This window comes from Xyrauchen texanus, chromosome 12 (assembly GCF_025860055.1).
Source record: "Xyrauchen texanus isolate HMW12.3.18 chromosome 12, RBS_HiC_50CHRs, whole genome shotgun sequence".
Taxonomy (NCBI): Eukaryota; Metazoa; Chordata; class Actinopteri; order Cypriniformes; family Catostomidae; genus Xyrauchen; species Xyrauchen texanus.
In genome coordinates, this window is record NC_068287.1 from 3332434 (window position 1) to 3346229 (window position 13796).

The 13796-nt window shown below is 40.0% G+C and overlaps 1 pseudogene; it reads right to left on the reverse strand.

Moving 5' to 3' along the window:
- LOC127652970 (centrosomal protein of 112 kDa-like) overlaps positions 1-13796 on the reverse strand; it is a 288819-nt pseudogene that overhangs the window by 14324 nt on the left and 260699 nt on the right.

A 13796-nucleotide genomic window follows, 5' to 3' on the forward strand; every position in this document is an offset into this window, starting at 1 on the left:
ACATAGTATAAAAAGTTTTACACACTTGTTGTACAAATATGAATGACATATTCTTTTAATTTCCATTACCATAACATTTTTTTCTTTCTCTTTCCTGCATAGTAGGAAGCTAAGCATGAAGAATGCGAATTGCCAAAAAAACAAAAGTGTATGTTTGACAGTAGATTTATGGTAAAAAAATGACCCACACTTATCATATCACTTCTGAAGATACGGATTTATCCATTGGAGTTTTATGGGTTACTTTTATGCTGCCTTTATGTGCTTTTTGGAGCTTCAAAGTTTTGGACCCTGTTGACCCACATTGTACAGAGCTGAAATATTCTTCTAAAAATCTTTGTGTTCAACAAAAGAAAGAAAGTCATACCCATCTGGGATGACATGCTGGTGAGTAAATGATGGGAGAATATTCATTTTTGGGTGCAAATTCATTTTAGTGCAAATTCATTTAAGGGTGCAAAACGCTGTCTCTGTGGTGTTTTCAAAACATCCCTTTGCAAATGAAGGCAAAAATGCCTTAACCAATGGCATGAGTTTAGGGCGGGAATACTTGTTTGCCCAACCAATGGCAGAAGTGGGGAGTGTTTGGGAAACATTTTTGAAAACAGTCATTTTTTTGTAATGCCTTTGTTGTAGAAATTACACACTTTACATTTAAAAATTTCAATTTCGACTTGACCCTCACAATGAAGACAGGAGAATCAGTTAGATTAACACTCTTAATCAGTACACATTCGGTGAAAACTGTCCTAATATCAAAATAACACCTTGCGCCTCAGGAGGAGAGCTCTCGGAGAACTCTGTCACTTAACTGTTTCCAAGCCTTTGTGTCTGTAATCATGTCAGTCGTCTGCACACCAGCGAGAAACACACCGCTGAAACACACTGCTGCCATGCCGACATTTCATGCCAAGCAGGCGTGGAGGGGCCCGGAGCAGCCGAGCGAGGAACATCTGTTTGAAGTCTAGGCTAAAAGAGTGCTGTTTTTGCATGGCGAGTATTGCATTACAAAGACATGTCTTGGAAGATAAACTGGGGCAATATCAGTGCACTGAAAAGAGTGCAGGCCTTTTTATTTCCACATACACTCACTCTCTCGCACGCACGCAGTACACACAGTATTTGAGATGTGGAGTGCTGAGAAGCTTTATGAGGGGGAGCAGATGTTCTTTGCAGGCTCTGCTTCTCTTAAAGAGGTCTGGGGTGGACGATCACATTCCACAATGGAGGACTCGCTCTCAGGTCTTCTTAAAATCAACATGGAATCAAAATAGATTCTATTTACTTTATTAAAGGAAAGAAAATATTTCACCCTAAAATGAAAATTTTGTCATAATTTACTCACCCTTGTGTTGTTCCAAAGTTGTTTGCTGTTATTTGTTTCTATGGAACACAAAAGGTGAATTTTAAAGAGCTCTTTTCCATACAATGAATGTTCATAGTAAAGTTCATTCTCCTCAGGATCATGGGTAGTGTAGTTCTTTACCAGAAACACAGTTTTTAAAAATGAAGCTGAAATAACGTAGACTGATGACTTCAGCAGAAGCATATTCCATCAATTAACAACATCAGAGTTCATGGTAGATCTGTCTTTAAGGTTTACAAGTTATTGTTAAAAATCTATATCTTGGGGAACAAGACTGTTGCACTCCATAATGGCACATTCTTGTCTGTTCCTCACACAAAGCAGCTATATGACTTATACTATTAGAGCAAAAGTCATATGGATAACTTTTATAGTGCTTTATGTCTCTATGAGCTGTTGTTGTATGGAAAAGAGCTACGTGAAGATCCTTCAAGATTTCTCCTTTTGAGTAAATTGATCATAATTGCGTGACTTTTTTCTACTTCTAAACATTTGATTATTAATTTGGTTGGTTACAGTGGTATTTTGTGTTGTAGGTATTATAGGTCTTTATGACTTACTTTCTTTACATTTATTAAGTATTGTGGGTCAGTTCGGATTTCATGTTGACTTTAACCTCCTGAAACCCGAGGGTGACTGCTGTGTATTTTCCATTTCCCTTTTTTATTTGTAACTAGTAGCACCTAATAAACAAAACAAATATATATATATATATATATATATATATATATATATATATATATATATATATATATATATATTCTATAGCAAATGGTTTCCCTAAAAATATATGTCCATATATGTGGACTGCGGGACTAAGTCAGATTGTTTTTCATTAGATTGTTTATTATGTGTTCAGGAGTGTTGGTTGTTCATGTTTTTAAGATGTTACAGACATTACATCAGAAATCAGCATAATTAATTCTGATTCAAAGTCATGTTCAGCATCATCCAATCACTGCCAACCATGTTAAAATAAAATTATACATTATAAATTCTGAATCTACAGGTATGTACTGATTACCATATAAAGCAAAATGTTTCAGCTTTTGAATGAAAATCTGAAAACGCACAGTAAATACATTTGACTAATGTAAATGAATAGAAGCATTTTGTACAGTTCTTTGTACATTTTGTACAATTTTATAAATGAAGCCCACAGATGTGTTGATGTTGAAAGTTATTCAAAATAACTAACATGTTTTTCAACTTTTGAGCAAATAATGTCTCAAAATTATATTTTCGTGAGAAAATTGAAAAAAGAAAAAAGTGCCAGAGCAACCTACAACTGTGTGGTGTATGTATGGGTGGTCTAATAGATCAATATTCATTGATCATTTTACTCACATTCTCTACAACAACTGTTTTCAAACTGGGGTCTGGGGACCGTAAGGTGGTCCTAGGGGGTCCATGGCAAATTTCAGAGAATTACAATTTTTTTTTTTTTTTTCTGATTTCCAGCGACTACAAATTAATTTCAGCTGAACTGAACATGTTTTTCTTTTTGGTTTATACACCTAACATTACTTTAATAGTGGTTATGCTATAAATATAATATGATAATATTAACGGAATATTGCAGATTTTTTCAGCATTTGTGGCTTAATGTTGATCACAAAAATTTATTTTGACTCGTTCCTCCTTTTCATTTAAATCAAATGCAAATCTTGGTTACAGTGAGACACTTACAATGGAAGTGAATGTGGCCATTTAATTACAGTTAAAATACTCAATTTTTTGACACAGTAAGTATTGACACAAGACATAAAGATGTGTGTGGACATGATTTTACTGTGATAAAATCACTTACAAACCTCTTCTGTGTAAAGTTATAACCAATTTTACAACTCTGTTACCATGACGATGTAATGTCAACAAACCCTAAAACAACCATAAAAATGCCAATTTAAACAACTTTACAGCTCAAATAATACATGTGTTTCAACAGAAGAATTAAAGCAAGTACTTTTATCAAATTAAAAAAATTGGCCCCATTCACTTCCATTGTAAGGACCTCACAGGAACCTCGATTTTTGCTTTTTTAAAGAAAAGGAGGAACGAGTCGAAATACATTTTTGTGGTAATTAACATTATGCCACACATGTCAATTGAGCTTCACTTGTATTGAACCCGGAACATTCCTTTAATTTAGGAGCATCCAATTAGATCCAACAGTGTTATAGAAGTATGCCTGCCATTCAGAAAGAACACAGTTAAAGACTGAACAAAATAACGCATGGTCTATATCTCTATTGTTCACTAGCTACCAATACTGTCTTCATTTATATCACTTGTGCATTGCGTGTACAATTTCCAAATCCACTTATGACTTTGCACTTGCTTAAATTAAAAATCGAAACAAAAAATGTTACGGCCATTGTCACTGACTTCATTGTATAGAACACTTAAGAAGTAGCACTCTTAAAACAGGGCCCAGAATCATCGACTAGAAAACATCTACTTGTCAGGTGTCTGTCCTGTGTCTTTAATAACTGACCACTGATCTATAAACTCTCAGTCAGATAAAAGGCATTTTTGGAGCTCTTCAGTGAGATACATAGTGTCAATTAAATGCAGCTGTTCCTCTAGATCCTTCACCACTGTGGGTACATCTCCACAACTGTCTTTGCAGCCCAGTGAAGGTCACCAGAGGTTTCAAGGACATACCAGATCCAAAGACCAACCTGCAGCTATTAATCACCTAATTAGATCTTTCTCTCTCCTTCTTTAACTCAATGTCAAAGTGGCCTGTTATTATTAAGAATTCCCTCTGAAACAGGATTCCTGGCCCAAGGCTCTAGGTTCTGAAGCCGGATCTCCTGGAATGTGTAAAATGTGCACAGGGGCATATCAGTGACTCAGTGAAGAGACGTGGTTTCTTCCCGGCCCTTCAGGGGCCACACTCTGGGGTCCGAGCTGTTTGTAACCTTACCTGCTCCTGGTATTCCAGCTCTCGTCTCATCAGCTTCATCTCTATGGCGTGCAGCTGTCTCTGTAAACTTTCCACACGTTCCTGAAGAACCTGAGAGAGGACATAGTGAATAGAGGGTTAGAAAACGCTACATTCCAGATAAAGGACAGATGCATCAATGTCTATAAAGCAGAGTGTCAATCAAATTGATGACGAAGTGTATCAAATACTTCATAAACTGCCCATCCTTTTCAACATTTTAAGGCAAAAACTACAAAAACAACCATACTTTCTTCTAAAGGAACCAAGCAGAGGAGGATTCTGGGCAATGGGGCACAGATCCTGTCACTTTTAACCAGATGTTTGTAGCACACACGTGTAACTTCAGATTCCATTACTCTCCTTACAGAGTCTGAAACAGAGTATAGTGAAGAGGACAGATATGATATGATGGGTGACATGTGACAGGAAGTGGTACCTATCAATCAACAGGATGTTAGCGTAGTAGGTGTTCCCCTCAGATCCATATAAAAAATGGCAAAACAATTCTTGTTGAATTAAAGCTCTGTGAGACAAAAACAGATGGCAGATCTGTTCTGGAAAACAATGCTAATTGCAAATAAAAATAAACAATAAAAGTAACCATATAACTTTGTATAAATAAAATAAAGGGAGGTGAAATGCATCCTATTTTAACATTGAAATCAAAGGCATTAAATAGTTTGATATAGATATGATACAGATTAAGATACATTAAGAGACTCTCAGCCTAAGAAACTGCTAAAAAAATCCCAAACAATTATTTTTTTCTTATTTTTCATATTTTTACATTATATAGCTCTGAAAAACCTGCTTTTGTTTTGTTCCCAAACATGTCAACTGTATCTGAGAACAATTTTGTGTTCATTCGACAAAAGCAGTAAAAAGTTATTGCATTACAAAAATAATTTATCATAGTGTCCAAAAACTTCTCCAAACAAACAGAACATAATAATTATACATTTAGAATAATTACACATGCAAACACAACAATGACTAAAGGATTGATAACATGAATACATGATTTTAGTAATTAGATATCACAGAATGAGCTTGTGTTATTTACTTGGCGCCATCTCCTGGTGGTCATGTGTAACAATGTGCTTCATGTGGATTATCTAATGATCTATGCATCTGATTATCTTGTGAGTGCTCAACTGAAAGATAATCACTTCCTGTAAATAGTGTTTTATTCTGTTTAATTTCATGAAGTTATAAACACAAATGTGACATACAAGCAACACCAAAATAATTGTCAAAGACACATGCTCAGTTATAACTGATAGTTAAACTTATTGGCTGTTTATATTCTACTCTTTGATAGCTTTCCAACGAATATGACACATGGCTATTTGATCAGTTTGATGTTTTTACCGATTTCAATTATAACTACAGTGCAATTTTTGGGATAGATTATCAAAACAGAACATTTCTGATTTGTCTGCAAATTTCAAAGCACTTGTTCAGTTTTGGTTACAATGCCTACATGTACTGGAAAATACAGCTTCTAAGCTTTCAAACGTTACCTATTTGGAGTTGGTCAAGACTGTAGTAATTCATATTTTGATTTTAATTATGGCCAGGTGCTGAAAGTTTTTCTGGTCAATGAGCAGTACGTGAGTATCTCACATTCCCTTGTTCTCCATCGAAAGAAAGCTGGCATCATCCCCCTGGTGCCATTAGCACAGAGGCTGGAAGCCTGGTTAGTGCTTTCCAGCCCGTCACGATGGCTCATCAGGACGATCTGCCTCGGCTACACAATCCAGTTCACCATGCGGCCGCCCAGGTTCAGTGGCATCCTCTCCACCGTGGTGCGAGGCAAAGGGTGCAATAGAGCCCGTCCACTTAGCCGAGTCACACAAGGGCCCCTATAGCCCCTAATTTATCCTGGGGTGGGGGGTGTTGCACCCAACTCTGGATCTGCGTGCCTTGAACAAGGCCTTACACAGGCTTCCGTTCTTCAAGATGATGTTGCAGAAGCATATCATGGCATCAGTACGACATCGACCTGGAGGACACGTACTTTCACATATCGATCCTTGCTCGACACAGACCCTTTGATCGTTTTGCCTTCGAGGCATGAGCATACCAGTACAAGGTCCTCCCTTTCTCAGAGAGAATACCAGTACAAGGTCCTCCCTTTCTAAGTCGCAAAGGCTTCCCTGGCCCCGCTGAGGGAGAAGGGCATTCACATCCTCAATTATAGTTATACAGTTATGTGCACACAGGACCTTGTAATTCAGAATTTTGACCGACCTGGACTCAGACACCATGATGGAGGAAGGTAGCAGTCTTTGTAGTGGCTACAGACTCGAGTCCCGAGGTGGGCATGGCGTCACGACACCCAGTGTGTTACTATCACGTCACGGTGCTGCCAAACTTTCAGCCCTTGGTCAGATCTGGCATTTCTATGGGCAGGGGTTCTCTTAGAGCAGGTCTCGAGGCGTGTCGTGGCCACGACAGATGCTTTGAATTCAGGCTGGGGCACCGTATGCAACGGACAGGCAGTATCAGGGCTCTGGACAATGGCACATCAACTGCCTAGAGTTGCTGGCAGTATTGCTGGCCCTATGGAGGCTTCAGACATTGATTCAGGGCAAGCACGTGTTGTTCCGGACGGACAACACAGCGACCATGGCATACCAGGGCAGTATACGCTCACGTCGCATGTCACAACTCGCTTGTTACCTCTTTCTTAAGAGTAAGCAGATGTTGAAGTCTCTGAGGCGTCCTCAACCGTGATGTGGATGCACTCTCACGACAGGTAACGCTCCGCGGAGAGTGGAGACTCCACCCCATGCTGATTTGGGAGAGATTTGGGGAGGTACAAGTGGACCTTTTCGCCTCCCAAAAGTCCTCTCATTGCCCCTTTTGGTACTCCCTGTTCGAGGTTCCCCTCAGCATGGATGTCTTGGCACACAGCTGGCCTCAGGGGCTGAGCAAGTACACGTTTCCCCCAGTGAGCCTCGTTGCACAGATATTGTGCAAAGTCAGGGAGGATGGGAAACGAGTCCAGATGGTTGCGCTATACTGGCCTAACCGGACTTGGTTCTCAGACCTGATGCTCCTGGCAGTAGCCCCTCCCTGGTACATTCCCTTGAGGCATTGTGTCCCTCTTACCAACCGCTGACATGGACGGGACTCTCTCTCAGCTCCTCAGCACAAATCTGAATGAGTGGTGCACGCCATCTGCTTTTATACCCATATGTCCAGGGCAGAGAGCAGCATTATAATCAGATTTACATTCGCAGATTTGTAGTTTAATTATTTTCATCTGTTTGCCATTTATTTTTATCTTTAACTTACAGCAATTTATATATATTGAGAGTGACCATAAATGCTTGAGATTTTCAGAAAATGCAACACATAATACTGGGTTTAAATCCCAATTATGTGCTGTCTTTTGACAGAATTGATGTGAGCAAATCAAAAAGAAACAAACTTCTACAGAAAATATCTGACATGAAAGTGCATGCTACTTTCACATCAATACAACATTACCCATGAAAACAAAGTTTTTTCTTTTATTATCCTAACACCAAAACTCCATGTGGTGACACCACCAAAAACAAAATATGGAGGAACACAAAATCAAAAAATAACTAGCAGCGAGACTGACTTGTATGTGAAACGTTCACCTGCGCTGTTTGCTGCAAATATATAAAGGGAAATTGAATGTAAATTAAACTACAGTTAGTTCTGGTCCTCAAATCTGATTTAATAAGCAGCATTCCAAGATTGCTAATATATACAGAAACATACCGCTACCACGGTGAGTCTGTGGTGGTACCGTGCAACACTAGGTTAACATAAAACTGTTAACATAGAGTTTGTTTTCTTGTTTTCATTTTTTACTCATGTTTTGAGAACATGAACTTGCTAAATCTTTTCCATTGATAATTTTATGCCCTGTAGTTTAAAATTAAACTGAACTTTTGTTAACAATCATGTTTGTTCTTCGCAATAAAGATACAACACTGTGCCATTTGTTTTATATTTATTCATTTCACCCTCTTGTGGACCATGGAAACACAGTTGATTTAAAAATCTGGTAATGAATGGTGTCTAGAAGTTTTTTTCCTCTTACTGAAATAATATCTTCTATCAGAATTTTAGTAATACTTAGGTGAAAAAAGTCAATTTAGATTCTCAGCCCTGTTGACAGCCCTAGTACTTGTTCTGTGTTATGAGTTGAACACAACGACATGTGAAATCAAGCATATGTAGCAAGAAGTGTCTGCGTTTACATTCTTGTGTAGAGTATGTTTCCACACAATGCCACTTCTTGCGCCAGGGATGAGAATCTGTACTTGTGTTGCATTATTAATTGTGCTCTGAATTTTGGAACACAACAATGAGTGAAATTGAGCTTGTGCAGCAAGAAGCATCTACGCTCATGTACCTGTGTAGTGTATGTTTTGACTTAAGAAGCTCTTCCAGTCATACTACACCAATCCATGCTCTTTTGCAACACAGTGAGACAACAACCTGAATGCCAGCAGACCCCAGAACTGTAACAGACTTTGTGTGGTGATGTTTCCAGGAAGAGTGCTGACAGTTATGAGGCGAGTCTTTCATGTGGTTTCAAGCTGATTTACGAAAGAGTCGACGGCTGGGGTGAAGGGTTGGAAATATCTCTGTCTTTGTCGTAAAAAGAAACTGTCATCTGTGGCTCCTATTAATAAACCGCATGAGTGAGTCATTGTGGGTGATCTCTGTGTCCTGATGTTCTCCTGAAGACTGCGTCAGGTTCTTCCTGACGAAATAAAGGTTACATGCTAAGCACAGAGGTGATGCATAGAGTCCAAAAAAGAAGAAATGTTAAAGTGAATTTGTGGCCCAACTCTCTGCAGGACTCCATTTCAATTTGGGATTGGGAGAGCACTCAATGGGTTGCTTCACAGTGAGAGTGTAGGTCTGGATCAAGAGATCAAAGGTTTGACTGGTTAGCAGTGTTGGGGAGTAGTTAACTAAAAGTAACGAGACTTTTAATTCAGCAGCTTTTCCAGTGACAAACTACATTTTCCAGTGAGTAGTGCCAGCCAAGTGAATATCAATAGTCCCTTTCAAGGCAAGTCAGTCCACTCGGCGGCAATCTTTGGAACGCTTCTGGGCAGCTATTTTCCATGGATACAAGTGGCATGAAAGAACAGCTCCTATCTACTTGAACGGGGCAAGACTGGAATCTTCAAAGCGATTGTTCAAGATTATGATCAAAGAACATATTTCAAATCAACATGGGCCTGTGAAGCTCAAGCAAGCAAAGATGCTGACTACCACCCCTGGAATCACAAGTTTGAATCCAGGGCATGCTGAGTGACTCCAGTCAGGCTTCCAAAGCAAAAAACTGGCCTGGTTGCTAGTTTGAGTCACATGGATTACCTTCTTCAAGGTCACTATATGGTGGTTCTCGCTCTCGGTGGGCCATGCGGTGATTGTGCGTGGATGCCATGGTGAATAGTGTGAGCCTCCATACACACTAGGTCTTCACGGTAATGTGCTCAGCAAGCCACATGGTAAGATGCACTGGCTGACTGTCTCAGAAGCTGATGCAACAGAGATTCATCCTCTGCCACTAAATCAAGGAGAGTCATTGCACCACCACGAGGAATAAGAGCACATTGAGAATTGGGTGTGCCAAATTAGGGAGAAAAAGAGCAGTAAAATCTGTCAACAATGGTACTGTAAAGGGATTAATGGAAAGGAGGAGGCGAGAAACGGCTAGACAATATAAATAATACTTTAATTACGAACTGAACCAAAGTGCCAAACACACACACAGGTGTCAGACAGCTGTCCGTAAATCTCTCTCTCGCACAGGAGCTTCCAGTCGGCCTTTATCCCTCTCTGAGGCTTGATTAGCCTGATTAGGGGCCAGGTGTGCAGAATCATGACCCGGCCCCGCCCTCCGCCCTGCCACAAGCCCCCGGCATGACGTACATCCCCTCCTCTTTCCCTGGGGAGGGGCATGCCTTCCGCACCATCCGCCGGAAGGTCATCCCCATCTACCTGAATGAGGGAGGGGACAAGGGGAGGGAAACAAAAAAAAGTGTGGCACCTACAATCGTTCCACATGAACAAAACCTTTTAAAAAGAGAGGGAAAGGCCAACACAGAGCGGCAGTGGAGGAGAGAGAGCGGAAAAAAAACACTTACTCGCCGGTTCTCCGATACGCCATAGTTTGGTCCTCGGCCACTCCTGCACCCTCTTATGGTCTACAGCCACACCTCCCTGGACGGATTGTAGGCAGACCTCCGGCCCCAGGCAGACAGAATGCCCCGCCACATTTTTGGAGGGAGGTAGGGATCTCCCCCGCCCCTGGCAGCTGTAACCACTCCAGGCGGTTGTTTGGGAGCCCCTCCTCCCCTCCTCCGGCGAATGGTCCCGGCTTCTCCGTTGGGGTGGATGGTAGTGGCGAAGACTCTACTATGGCTACTACTCCTCCTTACCGGATTTCGGCACCAGTGTAAAGGGATTAAAGGAAAGGAGGAGGCGAGAACTGGCAAGACAATATAAATAATAGTTTAATATAAAACTGAAACAAAAAGACAAACACTCAAATGTGTCAGACAGCTGTCCGTAAATCTCTCTCTCTCTCTCTGAAGCTTCCAGTTGGCCTTTATCCTCTGAGGCTTGATTAGCCTGATTAGGGGCCAAGTGTGCGGAATCATGACCCCGCCCTCCGCCCTGCCACAGGTACCATACTGTGCTTCTTTATTTCAGATCACGCTAAAAATGCAATTTTCAAAAACACAATGGTCCAGCTAATGCATAAGAACCTTCTCAAGTTGAGAGTCTAAAAGGTGATTGGCTCTTTTACCTGTAAGGCGGGATTTCTTTTTCTACACACGTCATATTGGGCATCCCATTTTTCACATTCATTTTAATACAAGTGCTACATCTCTACATAGTCTCTGGTATTATAGACCTCCTTGGTCTGAACCCCAAATGTCTGCTTGATCCTTTATAGGCTCCTGCACCTTGATACCGCCTGTGTTTTCCCCCTAAACCATAGCAGCCTCACAGCTGTTATTTCTCCCTGTGTGAACGTGTGATTTTCTAAGGTGAATCTCTCCAAACAGGGTCCAGATGGCCAGGGTGATACGCTCTTTATCAGTCGGCCAGAGTGGGATCAATCTAAACAAGCGGCAAACGTGGAACATTTGATTTCCTGGGGGCAAAAGAAGGGGAGAGGGAGAAAGAAAGACCCATGGCAGTCGTCTTTATTGTCTTTTTTCTTGTTTCTTGGCCTGGGTTTGCTTCAACAGCTGTTTATCCCCGTAGATTACTAAAACACACACTCCCTCACACACAAACACACACACACACACACACACACACACACACACACACACACACACACACGTTGTGTTTCCATGTTTTATGGGGACTTTCCATAGACATAATGGTTTTTATACTGTACAAACTTTATATTCTATCCCCTAAACCTAACCCTCACAGAAAACTTTCTGCATTTTTACATTTTCAAAAAACATAATTTAGTATGATTTATAAGCTGTTTTCCTCATGGGGACCGACAAAATGTCCCCACAAGGTCAAAAATTTCGGGTTTTACTATCCTTAAGGGGACATTTGGTCCCCACAAAGTGATAAATACACGCTCACACACACACACACACACACACACACACACACACACACACACACACACACACACACTAATACAGTGTTCACACATGTATAGACCTGCATAGATGTTGATAAGCCAGTGCTGAGCTGAAAAGCTCTAACACACACACACACACACACACAAGCACAAAGGTGAGACCTGAGTCATTTTCCCTGGGTGGTCCACCTCGAATGATAAGGCAAGTATGCTTCCCTCGGGTAAAGGTAATAGAAAAGGGAAAGAAGAGAAGAGAATAAGAGGAAGAGAGAGGGCCTCTTTAATCTGCGGCCCATGTTTTGTTAGCACTAGACGGCTCTTCATGTGGAATTTCTATTTGCAGTGTGCTGCTTTCAGAAGTTTACGATTAAAGGGATTCGTTAATGATGACGCTCCTGGGGACTTTAAAACTTCAGAAGTGCAGTTCTATCCAGAGGTCTTTGCGCATATCGCACTGCTAAATTACAGACGGTCTACTCTTGACTTTGTGTACCAGCTGCTCACATGAGAAGATGTTGATGACAGCAAGGAATGTGGATGTGGTAGATATGTCTTTAACCTGACAATTGAATGAAGGATGTGAGGAACAGAGTTTTGTTTTGGTTCAGCAACAGCAACATATTAATTAAGAGTAGATACAATTAATCATTGCTTATATGGGTTTTGACGTCAACATGAAGTCAAAGTTTACTTTCCAGTTCTTATTGTAAAAGACAAGATACTAAAACCAAGATTTGGTTTTAGGTGGCAGTCCCTTCTTCAGTGTAAGAGATCCCACCAAGCTGGGGATCTCTAAACTTACGGTCTCTGATGCCCAGACACTTTTAGGACAGAACAAGTATAATAAGGAAATCAATAGAACTGCAATAGTATTTCTGAATGTTTGGTGCTTGGAGCCCTAATGATGCATTAAAGAGCTTTGCAGATGTACATTCCTCAAAACCAAAAACAACATACAAGTTTTACACTAAATGAAGGGCCGCGTGTATCACTTATTCTTAATAACAGTGCATATTTGGACTCTCAAAACTTGATACTTTGACATTTGTTTTTATGAGAATAAATAAAGTAGAATTTCTAGTTTCAACATTATTGGTAATTAAGACCTTTTTTTGTGGGACAAGAAGAAATCATTTATGAACCACATTTTGATTTCGGCCATTGAAAATGGGTAAAATTAAATATTTTATGAATGGAGCCACATTAAGAGCTCATTACCTCTAGGATTTAATCACATAGGGCCTTAAATATGACAAGACCAAAATAAAAGTTTGTTGAGTTTATAGGTACTCAAAATTAGGAACATTTCTTTTTTACCCTTCAATTTATGGACTTCAATGGCATATAATGCAACAAGCAAGTGATGGTGTCAATACATTTTCATAATAGACATACCTATCTATGTGTAAATATAAAATAATGATGCTGCCACATTTCTAAGATTACTTTTTAGACTTGTTGTTTTGCTCCAAAATCATTTGTGGGAATTGTAATTCAGACCAACCTCTACAAAAGAATGGATTACTCTGTAAATATTGATCAATGGAATTTAATATTTAAGCTTTTGCCATTATTTATGTTTAAATCTTTAACCATAAAAAAAAACTTTATGCAAAGCAACAATTCTTGATCGTAGGTCTTCTGAAATCTACCTTTTTTTTGTGAGGTATGGACCACGTCTTGTGAATAGCAAACTCAACATTTTTGAGTGCTTTTTATTAGTAAAACTAGCTCTAACCCACACCTCCAATCTCATTTCATTAATTGGATGCCAGGTTTGCCAACTCCTGACTCTAATTAGCTTTTGTTGTGGTCTTTAGCCCATGGCGTTCACTTACTTTATCAACAGCAAT